Source organism: Acomys minous (assembly GCF_964271855.1).
Source record: "Acomys minous genome assembly, chromosome: 17".
Classification (NCBI taxonomy): Eukaryota; Metazoa; Chordata; class Mammalia; order Rodentia; family Muridae; genus Acomys; species Acomys minous.
The window spans coordinates 58,523,136-58,547,482 of NC_140500.1; the positions used below are offsets into that span (position 1 = coordinate 58,523,136).

General features: G+C 46.9%; 1 long non-coding RNA gene across 1 annotated transcript in view; it reads right to left on the reverse strand.

The window, feature by feature from the left end:
- Window positions 1-24,043, reverse strand: part of LOC311587932 — a 32,565-nt gene extending 8,522 nt beyond the window's left edge. Inside the window, exons 1-2 of the long non-coding RNA XR_014776020.1 lie at window positions 23,927-24,043; window positions 23,769-23,851 (exon numbers count right to left, since the gene is read on the reverse strand). This is a non-coding gene — a long non-coding RNA (uncharacterized lncRNA). The remainder of the gene's footprint in view (window positions 1-23,768; window positions 23,852-23,926) is intronic.
- Window positions 24,044-24,347: the final 304 nt, after the last annotated feature.

Sequence of the window (24,347 nt, forward strand, 5' to 3'; positions counted from 1 at the left end):
GCAGTAGACCGGAGTGCCGCAGAACCCCAGAAGCTTCTGTCCAGGACTGATGTGACGGGCCAGGCCGAAATCGCTCAGCTTGGCATTCCCCCTGCTGTCGATGAGAACGTTCTTGGCTGTTATGTCTCTATGGCAAATGTAATTGTCTTGGCAGTGCTGAACCGCCTGCAGTATCTGCGAAAAGAGTCTCCACGCCTCGCTCTCCTCTAAAGACCCCCGTAGGAGGATGTGCTCCATCAGCTCTCCCAGTACGGCAACCTCCATCACAAGGTAGGTGGTCTTTTGCGTCTGGACGACATGCAACAGCTTTACAATATTTGGATGCGAAATCAATTTCATAGTGCTGATTTCATTCGCAATGAGAGGTGCTGTCTTCCTGGTATTTCTAAGAATTTTTACGGCCACACAGGTCCTTGTGTCATGGTGTATGGCCAGTTTGACCTTGGCAAAATGCCCTTGTCCCAGGGTTGTGATCATTTTATAATCTCTCATAAAGGTCTTTTCCGTAGAGTTGCAGGCCTCCATTCCCTGCTTTATATTCAGGCCCTGCTTGATATGGCTAGAACCAAACTTGCAATGAGAAAGTTGAAACAGTCAAAATGGGGCCCAGGGAGATGTTTATAACTATGATTTCTAGATCCAAAAGGCAAAAATGAAAATAAAATGGGGGTTGGGGAGGAGGGAAAAATATCGCAAACATTTCAGATGACCTAAGAGGCACTCAGAATGCCTAGGAGGACAGGGACAGAGCATGTTCAAAGCAGCAGCCAGCAAAGCCCGCCATAGATCGGGTTGACAGGGATCAACTGCACACTGCAAGGACAAAACAAAGGATCCTAGAAACTGAGAGCTGCTTATTGGAAAGGACCCTGAGCTCAACACACCCTGGGAAATAAGGCACTGGTAAAGTCAGATTCAAGAGGAATTGATAAGAAACAGAAACCCAGAACCCCAGTGAGTCAGGCCTAGGCAGTTTGCTCTGCAGCCCAGCAGGTGTGCTACTCCAGCAGAGGCCTTGGATTTGGTTCTCAGGACCAATGTCAGGTGCTTCTAACTGCCCTAATTCCAACTCTAAGGCATCCTAGATCTCTGGTCTCCTAGGAGACTCATACACGTGCGCTTGTGTGCCCAGGCATACACACACACAAACACACACACACACACACACACACACACAAATACACAAGTGCAGTCACTGGTACTACATGTCACTTAATATAGTGATACAATTCTTTATAACTTGATTTATATAAACATGAAGGTTGGAAGTGGGCCTGGAAGTGTAACTACAGGTAGTTATGATCTGGCATGGGAGTGCTGGGTGTAGAACTAGGTTCTCTCCAAGAAGATTACATGCTCCTAAGTGCTGGACCATCTCTCCAGACCACATCACTCCTAAATAAATACGATTTTTAAAACCCAGGGTGTCCCTTTCATGAATTCGATAATGCAGATGAAATGGAGAAATTACTAGATATAATTTCACCTAGAGAAGACATTAAAGTGCAAGGAGAAAGTAAGAAGATTGAACTGTTTATGAAAACGAATCTTCATTAGATAGCACAGGACCAGGCAAATTTCGTTGGACCATTCCAGGCCCTTGAAGAACAATGTCAGACCTCCTAAAATTCCACAAAGGAGAAATGGACTTAACAGTTCCCAAATCTTCATGCCACAAACAGGGGGAAAAAAAATCAAAAGCCTAGCCAAAAAAATAAATAAATAAATAAATAAAATAAAATGCTACTTCACAATGAACATGGATGAGAAAATCCTTAGTTGTGCATAATACTTCTCCTAAATCAACATCATCAAAGCATGCCATCCTTTATGGAGAAGATATGCTCACAGCATCCTGTGAAGGAGTACTCTGCATGCCCAGACAGACAAACAACAGAGAATAGCAACAGAATCAGGGGCAAGCATCCCACAGTCCTGGGCAGCCATAAGGAAGGACAAAAGTGTGGGATCTATGGACCTAACACAGCAGATCGCTTTACAGAGAAAGTAACTGTTCCTTGTTTTTTCCTCATATGTGGAATTTGGGGGAAGGAAGCGGTCCTGAAGATAGAAGGGGCTACTGTGAATGTGGAGGAGGAAGTGGGAGAAGAAAGCACCACAGCACGGTTAGTCACGTGATTAGTGTGAGCAAAGGGCATTGCTCACAGGTGTTCCTGTGTTTGTCATAACTCAATTGCTTATATGGTACAGTTATTCCATGCCTAGAAAAGGCTTAGAATATGAAGGGAAATAGACCACAATAAAGTAAATAATGATAAAGAGTGAGGTAAGAATTCAAAACCATGGCACAAGCCAGTGAGGGCATATTCCTTCATCTCACCCCTCGGGAGGCAGAGGCAGGTGGATCTCTGTGAGGTCGAGGCCAGTCTGCTCTACAGAGTGAGTCCAGATGGCCAGGATACAGAGAAACTTTGTCCCAAGAAACTAAAGGGGGAAAAAAAGAAGAAAAAACAGATGGGAGATGATTTAGCACTTGAGACCACTGCCAGCTCTTCCAGAGAACCCAGGTTCGATGCCCAACAAGCACATGGTGGCTCACAAACACCTGTCCTTCCAGGTCCTGGAACTCTGACTCCCTCTTCTGAGCTCCAGGGAAGATACCAGGCAAGTGGTGCACAGACATCCATGAAGACAAAATACTCATTCACATAAACTAAAAACAGTCAAATGTTCTTTACCTTAGAAAAGAGAAGAGATCCTCACTACGAGGAATTCCTGTCAGCTTCTGAAAGTGCAAGGGACAGCCCTCAGCAGCGCAGAAGTCCAGTCTCTCGCCAACTCCTCACCACCTTCTGCTGTGGAAGACAGGAGGCAGCCTCAGCCAGAGCATTCAGTGGGCAGTGCCTATCATTCCTCACAATGGCTCTTTGTGAGGTAAGTGCAAGAAATGGACCGAGGAGGGCTGGGCACATCCCCCAACCCCCAGATTTCCTAACTTTCTGGACCCAAGACAGGAAGGCTGGTCTTGGGCAGTGGGGCAGTAGGGCCCTGAGGAAGCTGGTTTCACTCAAATGGCTGCCCCCAGTGTTGCCCAAGGACCCAATTCTTCCTGCTAGGCCCACTGACCAAAGCCCACAATTTCCCCCAAATGGTGCCACCTTGGGGAATCAACTTTCCAGCACTTGGTCCTTTGTGAGAGTTTTGACACCCAGACTTTAAGAAGCACCCTTTTCACTTTAACAATCCATTGAGGAGTCACAGGAATGGCAACAGGCTCCAGATCATTGGCCCTCTTCAGTTATGAGCTCTGATATCTCCTGTTAGTAAATGGACAGTGTTTTGCCTTTCACTTGGACCCCGGCCTTCACGACCACGTTGTCTATGATCATCATGTCTACGCTCAAAGTATTCCGTTTCACTTTCTCGAAACTCAGATTGATGTGTGTGCTGATGGATGGTAGCTCCTGGCTATACTCGGAGTTGTGACAAAATACTGTTTCTCATGTTACCCCAGGGCCTGGGACTAACCTCTGTGGGGCTCAGAGAAAGATGATGTTATTATTCATCACATGATCCCCATTAGGCCTGAGACTTCTACCAAAGCCCAGGATACCAGAAGACAGTGAGCAGGGATGTTCAAAATAACCATCAAAACACCCATCAGCCAGAGAACTCTGTAGACAACAGATGTGGAAATGGAGCCATATCCTGGCCCTTCTGCTCTCAGACAAATTGCCTTAGTTCTGTCACTTCAATACAACAGAAATTGATGGCCCATGTATCTGGATGTTGGGGAGGCAAGATCCAGATCCCAGCAGATCGAGTGTGTAACATGCCTGCTTTAGAGCTCTATCCAGTGCTTTGTATGTTCCCGCATGGTCAAGGAGAAGTAGGACCTCAATTCTTAATATTGTGGCATTGGGGTTGAAGTTCGAAGATAGTCTTGGTAGGACACAAACACACACACACACACACACACACACACACACACACACACACCAACTTTTGTGCCTAGACACTTTTTTTGAGCTGTTTGGCCAGCAGAACTCAAGAGTGAAGGCTTGATGCTTTACTTCAAATTCATCGCCCCATTTTCCTGGCCCTGAGAACACACTAGCTTCATGTCATAATCACCCTCCTTAATATAGAAGTCATCCCATGAAAGGACAGCTGCAGGAAGGAGGGCGACAGAGGAGGTTGGTGGCACAGGCTATGGTAAGTCTCACCAGGGAAGTCCTGTCCTTTCTCAGAGAACAGGCTCTTTCTAGATCCACATTTATTATGACCTTGAAGTCTTTTCAGTTGCCTTGTTCCATTACTATGCTGAAGAGAATGGGATCTGACACTTGTCTCCAGCCCTTGCATGGAGTCCTGACTTCTGAACTACCAGGAAGATCCTAAGGCAAACAGCTCGGAGGCTGCTTTCTGCTAAAACAGGGACACATTGGCTCCCTTCCTTATGAGACCATCCAGTGTGTCTGTCAGTCCTCTGAACAGGAGTCCACATGACTTGGACTCTACTTGGAAAGTAAAGAGATGAACAGAAAAGGGAATCCTTGAGGGACTTGGAAGGGCGGGCAGCAGGCAGTGTGATCAGGGGAATGTGTTCAACCTTCTCCTTTACATGTGAGGAAATGTCCCTGTGAGATTACATATGTTGTTAGTTAATATACTCTAATACATGTTTTTAAATTGTGATAATGAAAGAAAATCAAAGTGGAATGAGATAAAGATTACAAGAATAAAAATGGGAGATTGTAAACAAAAACAAAAGTAACCACAATCAAACCTGAAACCAAGAAATGAGGAAATAAAAGCAAAAGCCAGATAACCAACAGCCTCCCAAGGAAACTCACTCTGCTGAGGTTCAAGGCTCTAGAAGTCCTAGTGGAGCTTAGAAGTATAGCGATTCGCCAACTCTCCAACCGTCCAAACAATCTACCCACAGCTCCCACAGTTAAAGGACAAAACCTAGCCCCAGTGAGTTCTATTTATAGCCAGGTATCCATCATTCCTCACAATGGCTCCTTGTGATGTCATGGCAAGAAAAGAACCAACCATGTCTCAGCACCAACCACACTGATCTCCTCAGTTTCTGCCTTAAAGGTAGCCTGCAAGTAGGGACCTGAGCCAGTTAGTTGTTCCCATTTTTCCTTGCTGCCTAGGACCCACTTCCTCCTGTAAGGCCCCACTCCCTAAGGTCCACACCCTCCCCAAACTGTGCCAATGCTGGGGCCCAATGTTCAAACACATGATTGGGTGACATGTACCATCTAAAGCAGCAGGTTCCAAGGTGTTGTCCGTTAGTTGGATGTGAACACTGACCGGCACCCTTTAGGGGCGGAGAGCGTGCTTCCCTTTCCACCTGCTCCCTAACACTAATGACTTTCTCCTTCCACAGCTCATCATATAGACACTTAAGGACATCCATTCCCTTCTCAGGTTAAGGAGAAGTGCATGGTGGCCTTGGGCTGACCTTAGGATGCTGAGATGGCTACTCTGTTATCAGCGAGTACATTAAAAGGTGACTGAGGGGGTGGTTCCCAGCAGTCTACGGGGGTGACCCTAGCTGAGATTCCTAGCAATGGGGCATATGGAGCCTGAAATAGCCACCTCCTACACCAGACGGGACTTCCAGTGGAGGGAAAGGGACACCAACCCACCCACAAAGCCTTCAACCCCAAATTTGTCCTGCCTACTAGAATTGCAGGGAGGAAGATGGAGTATAGATTGACGGATTGGCCAACCAATGCCTGGCCCAGCCTGAGACCCACCCCATGGGAGGAGCCAACTCCTCTCACTACTGACACTCTGCTATGCTGGCAGACAGCAGCCTAGCTTAACTGTCTTCTGAGGGCCTTCAACCAGCAGAAGAGGGAAACAGATGCAGATACCCAGAGCCAAACAACAGGCCATGCTCGGGGAGTCTTGTGGAAGAATGCAGGAAAGGATAGAGGGAGCTGGAGGGGTCAAGGACACCACAAGAAGACCTACCGAGTCAACTCACCTAGGCTAATGGGGGCTCACAGTGACTGAACCACCAACCCAAAGCATGCGAGGGCTGGACCTAGACCTCCTACATATATGTAGTAGAGGTGCATGCTTGTTCTTCCTGGGTGTCCCCTAACAAGTGAAGTGAGGGCTGTCTCTGACTCTGTAGCCTGCCTTTGGATCCCTTCCCCCTAAATGGGCTTCCATGTCTGGCCTCAGTGGGGGAGGATACACTTAGTTCTGCTGTGACTTGATGCACCAGGGTGGCTTGGTACCCATGGGGGACCCCCTTTCTCTGAGAAGAATGGGAAAGGGAGTGGGGTAGGTGGTGTGAGGGAGGGAATGTGCAGAGAGATGGGAGGGGCCTGTGATCAGGCTGTAAAATGAGTAAATAAAAAATGGATAATTCTTAAATCAGCATTAACTGAAGCCCAGGAGGTTGGGCGCACCTGAGAGGGATTTTCCTTGCTTGAACTATTTGAAGTGGAGACTCATCCTAAATATGGATCATTTGAGTCAGAAGATCCACCCTAATGAGCCACCCCTTCAGCTGGCAGCCTACATAGAGACACACAAGAGGGAATCTTATGCTTTTCTGTCTGCTTGCCCTCCCTCTCACTGGCCAGTTCCTGGATTCTGAGCCCTCTCCTAGCTGGTGTTAGCAGCCACTCCTGGATTCCAGTGTGGACTGAAAACTGGTGGCTCTCTAGGACCTCCCTGGGATTCTAGCACCAGAGTGGTGCTGCTGAGTCACCCAGTGTCTTAGTCATTGTCCTGTTGCTGTGAAGAGACTCTATGTGCACAGCAGTGCATAGAAGAGCAGAATTGAACTGAGGGCTGCTCACAGCTTCAGAGGGTGAGTGCATGATCATCATGGCAGGGAGCATGGCAGCAGGTATGCATGGCACTGGAGCAGGAGCTGAGAGCTTACATCTAGATCTGCAGGGGAAGGAGAGGCAGCGAGGGAGGGAGGGGGAGAGAGAGGGAGGGAGGGGCAGAGAGAGGGAGGCAGGAGAGAGAGAGAGACAGAGAGAGAGAGAGAGAGAGAGAGAGAGACACTGTGTGTGTGTGTGTGTGTGTGTGTGTGTGTGTGTGAGAGAGAGAGAGAGAGAGAGAGAGAGAGAGAGAGAGAGAGAGAGAGAGAGAGAGAGAGAGAGAACGCACCTGGCCTGTACTTTTTGAAACCTCAATGCCCACCCCAGTGACAACATTCTGAACAAGGTCACTGTTACTAATCCTTCCTAAAGCCTAACTGGGAACCAAATACTCAAACTCAAAATATATGAGCCCCCAATGGGCGCCTGCAGTCTCATGCATATAATCCTTCTCAGTATCCCTGAAGAAATGAGTTAATATATTGAAAATGAGCAAGAAAAAGAATTGAGCAATGATGGCAAAGGCCTTTAATCCCAACATGAGGGAGGCAGAGGCAGGTAGATCTCTGAGTTCAAGGCCAGCCTGGTCTGCAGAACAATCCAGGACAGCCAGGTCGACAAGGAGGAAACCCTGTCTCGAAAGCACAAAGACAAAAAGAAAACAAAAAAGCAGCCTGAATTGTCTACACAGCAAATCATCCTTCTCATGGCTGCAGGTGAAGGGGCATACCCAGGTATTTTGTTTTATTCCTGACCTCTAAAAATGCCTCAGTGTTGATACACACACACACACACACACACACACACACACACACACACACACACACACGTTGTTTACTTGTGTTTCAGGAGGTTGCCATGTGCAGATGAAGACATCAGCAGATTCTGGTTGGCATGAGAGCCACCTACTCCAGCTTGTAGGGTTCTAAGTTGTGTTTTCCCATATAGATGAGAGAGCAATTCTCTTTGTTCCTTCAATCTCTTTGTAAAACTGTGTATTGTAGCTCTTCAAAAATTACCCTTCCATCCCATTTTACACCCATCAGATATCTAGGAGAAGAAACTCAAGAGGCAGCACATGCTGACAAAGATTAGGAGGAAGGGAAAGGCTCCTCCATTGCTGGTGGAAGTGCAAACTTGTACAACCACCTTGGAAATCTTTCTGGCGCTTTCTCAGAAAATTGGGAATAGCTTTACCTCAAGACCCAGCTATAGCACTCTTGGGAATATTCCTAAAAGATGCTCCCCCATACAACAAGGACATTTATTCAACTGTTCATAGCAGCTTCAGAAACTGGAACAACCGACATGGCCCTCATCCAGAGAATTAATATAGACAATATAGTACTTTTTCACCATGGGATACTACTTAGCTATTAAAATCAAGGACGTCGCTGGGCATGGTGGTATATGCCTTTCATCCCAACACTTGTGAGGCAGAGGCAGGTGGATCGCTGTGAGTTAGAGGCCAGCCAGGTCTACAAAGTGAGTCCAGGACAGCGAAGGCTAACATAGCCTGTCTCGAAACACCAAACGAAACAAACACACAAAGAAACAAACACCAAGGAAATCAAGCAATTTGCAGGCAAATGGATGGAACTAGAAAATATCATCCTGAGGTTGGTAACTCAGACACAGAAACACACACAGGGTGTGTACTCACTTTAGCCATATATGTAGTACAGGAAAACCATACTACAATTCACAGACCCAAAGAAGCTAAGAAGACCCAAGGAGGCGGCTTGAATCTCACTGAGAAAGGGAATAGGATAGACAGTGGAAGTGGATGAAGAGAGGAAACAGCATGGCAGCTAAATGTATATCCCTGTAGAAGGAATCAGAGGACGAGCCATTCGATGGAACCCCAGAAACTGACACAGGCCATGGACCTCCTAAAACAGGCCTATCCCTGTAAACTAGCCTTGGCAACCCCTGCTTCTGCTTGTGCGTGAGTGAGAGGGACTAGCCCAGGCAGTGTATTATTGTAATTTATTTTTATCTTTAAAAAAAGATGTGTTTATCATTGTGTATGGTGTTCTGCCTGCAAGTACAGCCGAGGGCCAGAAGAGGGCACCAGCTCTTATTGTAGAGGTTCCTGTGAATTGAGTTCAGGACCTCTGGAGGAGCAGTCAGTGCTCTCAACCTCCAAGCTATCTCTCCAGCCCCCATGTTATTTTTATCTTATGTGTGTGAGTTGTCATGTCAAAGGGAAACTGTATTCCCCTGCATTCCAGAAAGGACAAATGGCTCCCTGCAGTGCCTATTAGCACAGCAAAGTGCATGTTGGCCTTCAGGGTCCTTCAGTATCACAAGTACCTGCTACACATTTCAAAGTCCATGCATCCCCCTAGCTTTTCTCACCTCCTCCCCAACGTAAAGTCCTTCCAGCTGATGGGCTTCCTTCCACTCCACTAGTGATTCTCATAATCCTGCTATTTTGGCTACTCTGTATCTCTCTCTCTCTCTCTCTCTCTTTCTCTCTCTCTCTCTCTGTGTGTGTATGTGTGTGTGTGTGTGTGTGTGTGTGTGTGTGTGTGTGTGTGTGTGTGTGTATGGGTGTGTGTTCTGTTCCTATTTCTATCCCAGAGAGGTCAGTCTGTTGGCCACATTCAGTCTACTACTTCCTCTCTCTGTTCTGATCTCTCTCAGATGCCTCTGGATGTTCTCTCTCTCTGGGTCAGTAAACACTTTTCCCTTAACTGTATCATGTACTGGTCTGCATGTATGTATGCTGTACACCATGTGCATGCCTGGCGCCTGTGAAGGGCAGAGGAGAGTGCTAGACTCTGTGAGGCTAGAGTACAGATGGTTGTGAGCCATCATGTGGATTCTGGGACTTACACCTGGGTTCTGTGCAAAAGCAGCAAGTGCACTTAACTGCAGAGCCATCTCTCCAGTTCCATTGCACTGGATGTTTCAATACAAGGTTTGGGGCCTCCCAGCACCCTGTGACTTTTTGTTTTTAAATAGTAAAGATTCTTTTCAGGCCAGTTGTGTTGGCACACACCTTTATTTTGTTTTATTTGTTTTTACTTTTTGCAATATTAACCTTTGGTTTTTTCTTCCCTTTTTGAAGTAATTTGCTCAGATTACATCCCGATTGTTATCCCTCGCTTGTATCCTCCCATTTCCCCCTCTCCCTTTTTCCTCTTATTCACGTCCCCTAGACATGTGACAGAAGGAAACCTCCTCCCCCACCATGTGATCTCAGCCTATCAGGTCTCATCAGGATAGCCTGATTCCACTTCCTCTGCTTGCCACCAGGCCTCCCCACCAAGGGGAAGTAGTCAACTAGGGGCACCAGAGTTCATGTCAGAGGCAGTTCCTGCTCTCCCCACAAGCATGGAGAATGAGCTGTTCATTGGGTAGATAGGAATAGAGGGTCTAGGTTCACTGCGTGCATTGTCCTTGGTTGGCACAGGAGTTTGTGCAGCCCCCATGGGTCTCTATCTACAGCCTTGATGGTCTTCTTGTGGGGTTCCTGGACCCTCTGGGTGCTTCTGTCTCCCCATTCTTCCATAGCTATCTCACCTGGAGTCTAATAATTCCAGCACTCAGGAGGCAGAGGTAGGCTGATCGCTGTGAGTTCGAGGCCATCCTTGTCTACAAAGAGAGTTCCAGGACAGCCAAGGCTACTACACAGAGTAACCCTGTCATGAAAACCAAAACAAACAAACAAACAAACAAACAAACAAACAAAAAACCAACAACAACTTTTCAAATTTAATAGAAAAGGAGCATTAAGACAGATTTCAGAAGAAATGTCCAGTAGTCATCCTTGCAGTGAAAGAAGCTGACACATGACAGACAGCCAACCTTTCAAGGAAGGAATCTCTGGGCTTGAGAGGTGGCTTAGAGGTTAAGAGCAGTAACAGCTTTTCAAGTGCTCTTCAGTTCAACTCCTGGCAACCACATGATGGCTCACAACATCTATAAGGAGATCTGATGCCCTCTTCTGGCGTGTAGATGCACATTCACATAGACGAGCATATAATAAATAAATAAAGAAATAAATAAATAGATCATTTTTTTAAAGAGAAGAATCTCTGAGCTCAGCAGTTTAGTGATGATTCAAAATATGAGATCAAGTTATAAGTAGAGTTGCTGTGTTCTTGATTGACAGGCAGCTGATCTTACTGTATTGCCCTGTGTCAGGGTTATCACGCAATAGGAGTTTAGCTGCTTAGTGAAGTGACAACACAAGTTATAAGTAGATGACTCTGGTTGCCTTGATCCAGGGATGATGGAAGGTGGGGAGGAGTGTGGCTAACACCTCTGTAGCTGCAGACCCAGCACTTACCGAGGAATTTCCATGTGTTCAGCATCTGGCTGCTCCCATAGTAAACCGTCCTTTGGGGTTTTATGGAGGCTTTATCACATCGGTGTCATTCACTAAATCATTGTTTGCTAAAGATCAACTTGTCTTTAGCCTTTTGCCTCCTCCCCTGGGATTCAATGAAAGTCCTGACTCTGATTTACCTGGAGCAGCCCCATCCTGGAGGTACATGGGGCTGCCAGTCCTCAGGTGAGAAGCACACCAGAAGACACATCTCTACAGATTCTAGGAAATGGAGCAGTAATTAGAGCAGAGAAATATTTGGTAATTTCAGAAAACAGTATGAATCTGCAGAAGGAAACAGGGGCAGCCTTGAGAAGGTCAGACTCTGGAAACGTTGAGAAGATGGGCTGATATCTCAACTTTCTCACAGTCTGGCAAAATTCAGGAGGGGGATGCTTCCCCCCTCCCCTTTTATTAATCTCCTGTGTTTCCCAGTTTAGATGGATAAGTCCGAGATTCCAGGTGGTTTGTTAGAGGCGCAAAGTGCTGAGTGGAGCTTATAACTGTAGGGGACAGAAGTCAGGCTGAGACAGAGAAAGGTTTCCCCCACATGGGAAGAGATTCTGAGGGAGGAATGGACTCTCCATATTCAAATCCTGGAGCTTTTGTCAGGCCACCACAGAGCCCAAGACAACAGGGGTGATGTCAGTGTGGCTGGAGACTCAGGGACCAGGCATAGCAGCAGGTGACATCACCACCCGGGAGACCCAGTGAGGTCAGACTCTAGGGAGGCCTCTTCATAGTTCCCAGCCATGGTGGAGCAGCAAACCCAGCAAGAAGGCGCAAAGTTCCCTTCAGGTTCAGCTTGTGTTCTTCCCAGTGCCTCCTGCCTGCACAGGTTCTTCCCAGTGTGTGAGGAGAGCCTGAAGAAAGGGGGTTGATGAAGCAGGAAGTCTAGACCTTGGGGAAAGACACATGTCCCTGTTTATTTGTCATCTCCTAAAGGAGCACCTCTGCCTAGAGGCTGTATGTGACTAAGTGACTGACTCTGGAGACCTGACTTGGGCCAACTGAGTTTACCAGCAACGCCCACTCCCCAGCCCCTCTTGCCCCTCCTACTCGCTCTCCTCCGTCCCCTACCCACACAGCTAACTTCAGGAAAGCAACTTGGGGAAGAAAAGATGTATCTGGCTTCTGCTTCCAGATCATTGTTTGTCATAGAAGGAAGCCAGGGTAGGAAAGCAAACCAACAAGGCAGGAACCTGGACCAGGGGCTGATGTAGAGGCCATGAAGAGTGTAGCTTACCAGCTTGCTCCTGACAGCTCGCTCAACCTGCTTTCTTACAGCACCCAGACCAGTAGCCCAGGGGTGGCATCAACCACAGTGGGCTTGGCCATCTCACACCAATCAGAAGAACATGCCCTACAGGTTTGTCTACAGCCCAGTCTTATGGAAGCATATTAGGTTCGCTCCTCTCAGAGGACTTTAGCTTGCCTCAAGATGACATAAAAGTAGCCTGCACACTCATTTTTTGTCATAGGTCCTTTAAAGGCCTCTAGATGACTGAATTGACTTTACCTTATTTCCTGAATTCCCTCTGTGGTGGTTTGAATAGTTATGGGCTCCATGGAACTCATTCATTTGAATGCTGGGCCCAGAGGGAGTGGCACTATTTGGAGGTGTGGCCTTAGTGGAGTAGGTGTGGTCTTGTTGGAGGAAGTGCATCACAGTGGGGGTGGGCTTTGAGGTCTCTGAAGCTCAAACAGTCTTCTGCTGCTTGTGGATCAAGATGTGGAACCTTCAGCTCCTTCTCCAGCACCGTGTCTGCCCGCAGGCTGGCATGTTTTCTGCCATAACAGTAATGAAACAACAACTCCAAACTATAAGCGAGCCCCAATTAAATATTTTCCTTAATAAGAGTTGCTGTGGTCATGGCGTTTCCTCAGAGCAACAGAACACTGACTAAGACATCCTCCTACTCTACTGTAGCTCTGGCTTTGCTCTCTTTCTCCTGGCTTCCTACAGCCTCCCTGTTTAAATGCCAACCTATCAAATTATAACAAACGCCTCTCTAAACTTCTTCCTCTGTGGTCCATAAGGTTCATAATTGGTAATTTTTTTTCGATCTAGGGTTTCTGTTCACCCCTGGCTGTGTTGGAATTCCTTAGTAGACCAGGCTGGCATCGACTCTCAGAGAGCCAGCCTCTGCCTCCCTAGTGCTCAGATTAAAAGCTACCCCTGCCTGGTTGTCAAGAAACAAGACAAGAATCTAGTAGAATTGACCCCAGGATCTGCGCTCTCAGCTCCTCTGCAGGAAAGGACAGAGCAGACCTAAGGGGTGAGACAGGAAAAATGTCACGCAGGAGCTTCTGGGTTACCCAAGAGGCTGAGCCAAGAGGGAAAATGAGATCATAGGAAAAGACCCGCGGAGGGGGTGACTCTGGAGATGGAGGATAGAAGGAACAGCAGCAAAGCAGCGTCAAGAGTAAAGGCTGAGGCTGGCCAGGTGGCTCAGCGGTTAAGAACATCCTCTGCTCTTGCAGAGGACCCCAGTAGGTCCCTCCAGCCACATGGGATGGCTCACAGCTGGCTGTGACGTCAGCGCTTGGGAATGAAGACTGGAAGCCTGCCTTTGGATGCACTCTTAAGGTCATCTTGGCACTCATGGGAGTGATTTTTTTTTCTTTTCACTGGATATTGAACAGTATTTTGGTCTGCTAAATGCACTATACCACTAAGTTATGACTTTCAGTCATTATTTCTAATTCTTAAAGCTACCCAGGCTATTGGTGCAGGTTTTTGAGAATGACGACACTTTCTCAACTCAGATGTGAAAGACTTAGGAAGCTCTACATTCGGTGGTCATTGCTTGGGGTCTCAAAGCAACCTGGGATGAATGGCTACCTGAGGTGTCTATTCACCAGCAGGGAGGAGGCTGGTCTCCAGTCTTTCTCAGCCTGGCAAGTGCTTATTACAGAGCCCTGGCTCCTCTCAGCCCTTCTCACCCCCACTCTACCCCACCCTACACTCCAAACCTCTCCAGCCTGTGAGCTTTGCTCCCCTTTCCCCACTCTCTGATGCCTACATAGTGCAGCCCTGTGGCCTATGTGCTCTCTTGGTCCTCGGCGCCTTTCTTTGTCCCTTTGCTGTCTCTCCTTTTCCCTCTCTCTTCTCTTCCTCTCTAGGTCTCTCATCTCCTTCTCTCATGGCCCGGTTCAGTGAGCTGGCCGTGTTCAGTCTGGACTCTTGCAGATCTCTGGCTGTTCTCTCCCTCAGATCTACAATGAAAACCTTCTCCTCCACCATCCCTAGGAGCAGTGAGGTCACTTTCATTCAGTCACCAGAAGTGAGGCTGAGACAGGGACTCTTGAACTCGTTGATTCATGTGGATGAAGATTAAAGATGTCACCTGGAGTTAGGCAAAGTGAGTGCAAAGACTTTGTTTGTTTGTTTTGTGTTTTTTCCAAGATGACTTCTCTTTGTAGCTTTGTCTGTTCTGGAACTTGCTCTGTAGACCAGGCTGGCCTTGAACTCATAGACATCCTCCTGCCTCTGCCTCTCAGGTGCTGGGAGTAAAGGTGTGCACTGCTGCCTCAGCAGCCACCACCATTGCCTTGCCGGATTTTATCCTATTTGGCATAAGTGTATACTGCAGCAGTGTCCTTCCCAAACTGGCTAGTGGGAGGCCATGATGACAGAAAGCAAAGTCTACTAGATGCCATAACAGTTGTAGGGAGGACAGAATTAATGTGCAGATCCATAGGGATTAGACAGAGGCATAGGGAGACAGAAGAGAGAATGAGTGTCTTGACAGTTTTGTGTTCCTGTGGGCAGATGTTTATAGCAATTTTCGAGTGTTGGGAGTACTTGAGTGTTGGTTAGTAAGGTAAAACGTCTGCTCATGAACACACTGAGTACCCAGCAGGAGCAACCTGGGCAAGGCAAAAGGGTCAGTGCAGTGTTTTGTTTGTTTGTTTGTTTGTTTGTTTTATTGAACCTGACTGAAACTGGGGTCATTTGGAAAGAGAGAACCTTAATTTAGGAATAGCCTTCATCAGACTGCTTGTAGAGAGCCCCTCTCCCTCCCACTCTCTCTGGCTCTTTGAGACAGGGGTTCTCTGTGTAGTCTTGGTGTTTCTGGATTCCCTTTGTAGACCAGGCTGGCCTAGAACTCACAGAGATCTTCCTGCCTCTTACTCCTGGAGTGCTGGGATTGCACCTCTGCTTCCTTTTCTTAATGATTGGTGTGGTGTCACAACCACCTGCACTCCAGCTGTAGGGGCTTGACAGTCTCTTCCAGCCTCTGCAGACACCTCCACACATGGGGTACATATACATACACACACTTGCACATACAAAGGCACACACACACACACACACACACACACACACACACAGGCACAACTACACATATAAATGAAATACATCTTAAAAACGAAGGAATTTATAAAAGGCAAATTAATTGTTTGAAATTGCCAGGTGTGTCTGACATTGCTGCCTGTTGGATCAGTGGAAACTTTAAATTGAAATACAAGTTCCCTCCAACTTACATTTTCATTCGCCACACTAATAATTGTCAGAGCAGGAGAGGGGAGAGAAGTGCTGGGAAATGCTGCCTACCCTACATGACAGGGCCAGGGAACTGAACTCCCTGAAGCTGTATTAACCCATACATGATCTAGCCAACAATATATAGAGGTCGACATTGCAATAGGCAGCATGAAGTGGGCGCTGTAGGTTATCCACATGAGGGAAAAGGGGAGGATGGGAAGGGTGGAAGGGGGCAGGCTGGAAATGCCTGGGGGGCAACGAGGTAGTTGGGAGTGCATGTTATCAAGACCCATGGCTTATATGTATGAACTTGTCAGAGAATAAACAAATGCTAGTCTATTTAAGAAAGACAATGTAGTGGCACATATTTGGCAGAAGCAGGGAGTTCATTCAGAATTCATGTCAGCTTGGGCTATAGAGTCAGAAATTTTATAATTTCTACAAATATTTAAAACATCATTTGTCTATGTATCTATGACTGTACCTATCACCTATCTCCTTATGTATTTAGCCACATGGAGCTCAGGCTGGCCTTTGACTTCATACAGAGTGGAGGGTGTCTTTGAACTCCTAATCCTCCTCCCCTGCCTCCTGAATCCTGGGCTTAAGGCTTGTGGCAGCATCCACAGTGTGGTGGTGTGGAGGAGAATGGGCCCCAGAGCCTCATCTATTTGAAATCTTAGTCCTCAGGGAGTGAGTGGCCCTGGGGTGGCCCTGGAGTCTTCAAAAAGCCCATTCTAAGCCCAGAGTCTGTTGTCAAGGATGTAGAACTCAGCTACTTCTTCAGTAACATGACTGTATGCATACAGCCATGCTCCCCACCCTAATGATGGGCTACACCTCTTAAACTATAGGCAAGGACCAATTAAATGTTTTCTTTTTTAGAAGAGTTGCTGTGATCATGAGGTCTCCACAGCAATAGAACATTGAGTAAGACACCCAGTTTCTGTGGTGACGGGAACTGAATCCATGTGTTTATGCATCCTGGGTAGGTAAGACTCTACCAAATTAAGGACCTTCTAGTCCTGTCTTATTTTAAACATTTTAAGTGAATCCTCCGCCGTCTCTTTCTCTCTTTCTCTCTCTCTTGTACTACAAAAGATTGAACTCAGGACTTCATGCTTATTAGGTAGTGTCCTACATCTGAGATAAATCCTAGCAACAATTAATTTGTTTAAGTTTGGTGTGGTGGCACAGGCCTTTTTAATGCCAGCACTCAGAGCAGAAGCACGTGGATCTCTGTGAGTTCATATCCAGTCTGGGCTACATAGGGAGTGTTGTGACATTGAAATCTACAGAGTAAAACCATGTCTCAAAAAGAAAAAGAAAGAAGGAGGAGGAGGAGGAGGAGGAGGAGAAGGAGGAGGAGGAGGTAGCCCCTGGGTGTGTCTGTGGGACATTATCCTGTTAGGTGAATAGAGGGGAGACCCTGGGACTGCATAAGGAGGAAGGAGCTGGGCACAGGCAGTCATCACTCTTGCCTGCTGGCTGCCCCCATGGCTGTAGGCACACTGTGAGCCCAGCCCCTGCTCTGTGACTCCCTGCCATGGCAGACTGGAGCTCTGAGCCAAAACAAACCCTTTTCACTTATTTTTGTCAGATGTTTTAGCAATAGGAAAAGTAAGACACTGTGTGAAAATTCTGTGCTTCTCAAAAACTTAACTAACTTGATCTCTCCCCTAATTTGCGCGCTCTCTCTCCTCCTCCTTCTGCTCCTCCTCCTCCTCCTTCTCTCTCTCTCTCTCTCTCTCTCTCTCTCTCTCTCTCTCTCTCTGTCTCTCTCTCTGTCTCTCTCTCTTTCTCTCTCTCTCACACACACGGGAGAAGAGAAAGAGAGAGAGAGAGAGAGAGAGGGAGAGAGAGAGAGAGAGAGAAAGAGAGGAGAAATAGAAATTTACGGAAACACAAAAGAGAGAGCTGCTGACAGGCATTTTGTAAAGTGGCTGACCCCCTGCGTACAGGATTCTTACTTTGGCGAAATAAAAACACGCTTGCTGATTGCATGTGTGAGTGCTGGTCTCCTGGCGGTGACTTTCAGACCGTAACAGCTTCACCTTCAAACCACCACAAACACAATGACTTGGCTATCTGCCTTGTATAGGAACAATGGAAGGAAGTTCTGATGCCCAGAGAACCTCGCATCCCAAAGAGTGGATAGAGGTGCATTAACCTCTGTCCCACAGCACTGCCCAGCGGGTGCTGTCTGACCAGGCTCTTTCCTGGATCTTCACACCATGCTCCTGGCCCTTCAGAGGCCCTTGTCTTCAAAGTTGGCTGCCTCACCAGTCTGGCTCTTTCCTGCCCCGTGGTGGGCTGTGCCCTGGGCTGGGGTCGGTCAGTGTGGACACACAAATGGGCTGTGGTGGACATGCAGTAGAGAACTGAGCATCTCTGCATTGCCCTGTTAGAAGACAGAAGGGTGCTGTGAGCACCTGGGACCCACGCGGGACTTCAGGTCCAAGTCCATTTTACAACACCATTCGAAGATTGTGTTTTTGACTTAGTTCTTTCTGTTGACATCCCTGGAGCTATACTACTGTTTTCTTAGACGAATGAGAGAGAAATCTGGAATGATTTGATACTGTCCCTGAACCACCCACAGTACGCCCCTTGATGCCCCTGTGCTGTGCCTTGCGCCACAGGCTGCATCTGATGTCAGCTCCTTGCTTCCGGGGACCCAGGCAGAACCAGGAGTCCAGCAGGACTCCCCTAGAGCCCGTGCTGCCAATTGGCTCCTGCGCAGTGGAGATTACTCGAGCTGAGGCAAGATGGCTTATGAGGCAGCCATGGTTCACCCTGAGCCCAGCCAGCAGCCAGGCAACCTGGCCCAAGGGAGCTTGAGACACCTAGTAAGATGCTGAGCCTGCGTAGCGTCTAAGTTCAAAAGCATCCCATTTGTCCTTGATCTACTAGGCTTTCTCTACAGCACCCCCTGCTGCCAATTGTTTTTTCTTTTTCTTTCTTTTCTTTTCTTTTCTTTTTTCCTTTTTCTTTTTACTACTTTTGTGCCATGACTTCCTGGAGATTTCTTCTCCAGTAGAGAAAACTTGCAGTAGAGTCCCCTCCTCTACAATGACACAGGGAGACAAAGTAACAAATATATACAGACCCTGGAGAGCTTGAGAAAAGTGGATTAAGGCGGGCACCTATAATGCCATTGCTTGGGGAAGTGGAGGCAGGAAATTCAGAAATTCAAGGTCATCCTCTGTTACAACAAGAGTGCAAGTCAGTGCATGTCCCATGAGGCCCTATCTCAAAGGAAAGAGGAGGTGGAGGGAGATGAGGAGGAGAAGAGGGTTATGTAGATACAAAAAGCCATTGTATTAAAGCCAAGGGGACCACAGAACTGAGTGTGTCCTTCATCTTCAAAACCTCCTGACCATCGGCCCATTTCAGTGGTCAAGAAGCCAATTGTGGTATGTTTGAGCTGTGCTGTTACAAGTGAGTTATAACTGTTGTAGCTGAGACTAAAGAACTGGTCACAACAGCATTCGCAGCGTGCCAAGCGCTTTGGTCATCCTCTTCACAAAGATGGTACCATTGAAAGAGCAGAGTCCAGGGAGACTTCAGCCATTCCCATGGTTACCCAGCCCCTACAAATCCAATAACTCCAAAATATGTCTCCTCCATACCTACAGGAACGAGGCACAGGAACAGAGCACAGTGTTGAAGGTGGATGTCCGTGACATCAGGATTTACTACTTTTGCTGACACCCACCCTCCATTTTTCCCAGACCTGCTCTCTGAAAGGTAGAGTACCTATTCTCCCTTCCCTGGTCAAGAATGATGGGCCCCCACTTAGCTAACAACTCTTGCCTGTGGTCACAGTCCAAGCATTGGGCTCATAGTTCCAACCAGGGTAACTGGATTTTCCTGCTAGAGCTGTGAACTGAAACTGGGTCAGAGATGCCTCTCCAGTTCCCCAGGGTGACTAACTCATAAGCTGGGGCCTTCCTGGGGCCAGTCTGCCTTAGAAAGGTCACTCAAAAAGTCTTGTCCTCTGTGGTGATGCACCTGTAAGCAAGTTCCAAGCCATGCAGACTTCCATGGTGACGGCTGTGTCAGAAAACTAAAGCAAAACTAGAAGCCATAACGTGTGTGTGTGTGTGTGTGTGTGTGTGTGTGTGTGTGTGTGTGTGTGTATGTAAGAGGGGGGTGGACAGAGGGAGGGATGGAGGCAGAGAGAGACAGAATGTTTAATGCATAACTTCAGGTTCTATATCTAGCCATTCCTGAGGTTGACCCCATCTACTTTTTTCTTATGCAACTGAATATCAACCGGTATATCCCCTTCCTTTTAAAATTTTTAATTTTGAGTCAATAATGACCTGTTATTTTGATGTTGGTGGCCGTAGTGTATTTGTCTGTTTCTCTTCTTTTGGTTTTATTGCAGTGACATTATTTATTTCCTACATTTTCTTGGGTGTAGTTGTAGTTTTTCTTCTAGTATCTTTTGCAAGGTTGGGTTTGTGTATAGATATTGCTTAAATTTGATTTTATCATGGACTATTTTTTTCTTTGCCTATGGTGATTGGAAGTTTTGCTGGGTACAGTAGTCTGAGTTGACATCTCTAGTCTCTTAGGGTCTGCAAGATGTCTGCCCATGCCCTTATGGAATTTAAAGTTGAGAAGTCAGGGCTAATTCTGATAGCTTTGCCTTTTAACCCTTACATGGAATTTCCCCTGCATCTTTTACTACTTTTTTCTTTGCTCTGTACATTTAGTGTTTGATTATGTGGTAGGAGGATTTTGTTTTCTGGTCTAATCTATTTGGTCTTCTGTGTTTATAGGGATCTCTTTGTTTAGGTTGGGAAATTTTTCTTCTATGATTTTGTTGAAAATATTTTCTGGGCCTTAGAGCTGGGAATCTTCTATTGCTATTTTTCTTATGTTTGATCTTTTCATAGTTTCTTGATTTCCTGGATGTTTTGTGGCAGGGATATTTTAGATTTAACATTTTCTTTGACAGATGTACCAACTTCTTTGACTGTACTGTCTACACCCTTTCCTCTAGTTCTTGTATTCTGTTGGCCATGCTTACCTCTGTAGTTTCTATTATCGCCCCTAAGTTTTCTATCTGCAGAATGTCCTGTTTATGTTCTTATTATTGTTTCCACTTCCATTTTCAGGTATTGAACCATTTTATTCATTTACTTCACTTGTTTGTATTTTCCTGTATTTGAACAATTCGCTCATATTCTCCCTATTAATGGTTTCTATCTGTTTGGTTGTATATTCCTGTGTTACAGGGATTTATCCATTTTCTCTTTCAATGCCTCTATCATCTACACAAGCATATATTTAAGTCAATTTTTGTTCATTGCTGTTGTTAGGGTATCCTAGGCTGCTTGCAGTGGGATAGCTGAATTCTGGAGGTGCCATATTGTCCTTTCTTTCATGGTCTGTGTTCTTATGCTAGGAATGTCTGGTTGTTCCTGGGACAGCCCTCCTGGGGATGATGAGGGAGGCTGTGGACAGGCTGCTGGATATTACGGAATAGCCTGCATTCTCCTCAGGTGGCTGTATCCCTAATAGATGCACAGTCAGGGGATTGGAATGCCAATGTCTAGTCTGTGTGCTTTTGAGGCCCAGCAGGTCTCTTCAGGGACCCAGCAGCCATCTTCTCACTGGTGAAACAACCAGCACCAGCAGCCCTGCCTCTCTCTCCCTTGCTCCATGGTCTCTGAGCTGAAGCTGTCCTTATGGGATAAGATCTTGTATGCTTCTGAGGTCTGGATGGTCTCTTCAGGGGAGGCTGACAGAGCCATCCATCTGAGTCTGCAACCATTTCCTTAGATAGGGTGGCCAGAGGTTGGGACCCAGCATCCGTGAACCCGGGAGCTTTCCCCTGGGCTACAGGAATAGCCAAGTGGCCAGAGGCTAGCACTGCTAGTTCTTAATCACTTTGCAGTCACTTTGGGCCTGCTTCTCAGAAGCCAAGTGCACTGGGTACGGCCACCTTGGATCTCCCCGGTGGTGAGTTTGTAATCCCAGGCCACCTGTCCTCTGGTAGTGCAGTTGTCTCAAGATTAACCTTTTCTCTCAAAATGGGCTGCTTTCTTTAACCCTGTCACCATGCATGGCCTCCCCCCTCCTATTGGCCACCCTCCTTGCTCCCCCATCTGACCCAGGAGATTGAAACCACAAATGTGTGGTGCTATGTGGATCTGAGATCTGCCTTCTACACAGGTTTAAATATTTCATTCTGCTGGAAGCTCCTGCTTTCTTGCCGAGTCCTCGAGTCTGAGCTTTGTATTTCTCCCTTTTTGGATGCTTTTGGCTTTATCCAAGTGATTCCATTTCTAACCCCAACCTCTCCAGTTGCATAACAAAATTCTACAAGCCTTTCAGAAAGGAGAGAATAGAGTCTCCTTTTGGCTTAACCTTTTCATTCATTTTTGGTTCTCAGATGCCCTTCCTATCCACTTAAATTTTTACAACCTGCTCAACCATTACCCCAAAATTTTTGAAACAGAATATAGGAAAAATAAGAGGAGAAAATAGAAAATCCTCTCTGGGAGCAAAGTAAGAAGGAACCCAGTATCAGGAGCCACAATAAATGGTTTTGCTGATGTCTTGAAGCAGAATATTCATTGCTTCTTCCCTTCTGGCAATATAAACCAAGCTTTCCATTTTGCCTAGCTGCACTATGTAACTGGGCATCTGAGCTACTTTACTGGATTCTTGTATCCACTTTTTTTCTCCACCACAATTCCTTCCAACCTCACAAACACTAGCCAGTCAAGAAAGGTTAGAGATGGGGGCGGGGCATAGAGCTCTGTGGAATCCTTCCTGCTGATTAGGGGCACCGAGTTCCTTGGGGAAAGTCCAATCTCCATCATTACAATATCTCCAATCAGCAATGTAGCTGTCTAGCAATCCATCCAGCAGCAACAGCAGGGACCAGCAGCTGCAGGGGAAGCAGCAGCCACCAGTGGCCCTCTTAGGGCTCCCCCGTTTTTCTCTCTCACATACACAGAACTCTAAAGGCAATCTATCTATAGTTGCCAACAATTATGCCCCTCCTACAGCATGAGATTGTAGCTAGTGGTTGTGGAGACTCTGAGGCAGCCCCATTTCTCATAGAAGGGATTAAAACAAAAACATATTCATATAACTGGATCTTTACAGAACCCAAAATTCTCACTAAAATAGCACACCTATGATCCCAGTCACTGAGGAAACTGAAGCAGACTGCCTCAGCTTTCAGGCCGGCACAGGCTACACAGTAGCAGACCAGCTAATCAGAGATACACATAAAAGACCCTGTCTGTAAACTGCAAAAGGCCAATTTACCAATGTTATTTTATTTCCAACATAAAAGACATATTGTAAAGATTTGGGCATTGGGGGCACGGGGTTATTGGTTACTGTCAGGAGAACTCATCCGTATTTCCCATTCTCTTTTGTCCAGGACCATCTGCCTCGGCTTCTGACAGGTGATGGGTCTCATGCTGCAGAGAGGTAAGACATCCAGGTGACTCAGTGCTAACAATCTGGGATCACCTTGTCAGACCACAAACTAAATCTAGTGAGCATTAATAAGGTTGCCATAAGCTTGGGCCAGCGGGCTCTGTCAACAACCCAGCATCCTTAGCAGAGCACCCTAGTGTCCTTGGCAACAACCCCATGTCACATTCTCCTACATCTTGACCACCATGATGCAGAAAGGAGGTCAGGCCTTCCAAAGGGCTCCCTGGAGCTTGAACTGACTTATGCATACTTATCACTATTTTTGCTTAGTGTGTATACAGACACATGTACTTATGTGTTTACTTGTGTGCTTGTGCATGTGTGATTTAATATACATGCACATGTGTGTTCAAACTTACGCATGTTTGGTACATGTGTTCAGTCTCAAATGTCACTTCCCAGGCTCTCTACACCTTCTGTTTTGGGCAGAGACAGTCTCAAGACCATGGAGGTTGAGACACACCTATCTGACTAGGTGGTGGGGACATGTGCCTTCAATCAGGAGGCAGAAGATTGGCATCTTGGTGAGTTCTAGGACAGCCTGGTCTATACAGTGAGTTCTAGGATAGTCAGGGCTAACTAGAGAAACTCTGTCTGAAAAAAACCAACAAAAACGTAAAAAAGGAGATGCACCTACCTTCATCTCCAAGTGCGGCGGTGACAGGCTTCATTCAGGCAGCGTGCCAGCTCTTCTCCTTGCAATCTGGAGAATTAACTCACCTATCACATGGGATGGCGGCACTGTTCAGACTGGCCGAGTCATCCTCCCAGCCCGCCTGTGTTTCTAAATCTTACCCAGGGTGTGGAGTTCACACTATGACTTGCTGCCCAGCCATCTCTCGTTATGGAGAGCAGGGGCAGGGACAGCAGAGGGTATCAATGCATCTTCTTCCAGGGACATGCCGTTGGCAGCCTAAGTATGAAAGGAACTATCTTCCTTCATATTGGTCTGGATGAGAAACAGGAAGGAAGGAAGGACAACAAATCCTATTAGATGGGGAAACAGAACAAGCTCCTCCCCAGCCCCTCTTGTTGTCATGAGTTGAAGGAGGGACTCCAGCAAAGCAGGTGCACTGACACAGTGCTGCTCTAGAAAGGCCCCAGGGGGAGATACCACCTCAGGGTTTGTGAGAGGGTCCTGGGCCAGCAGCTTTCCTGCCTTCCTTATTGGGCCAGGTGGGGGTCTCCATGCTCTGCAAAACTTCTTCCCCCATCC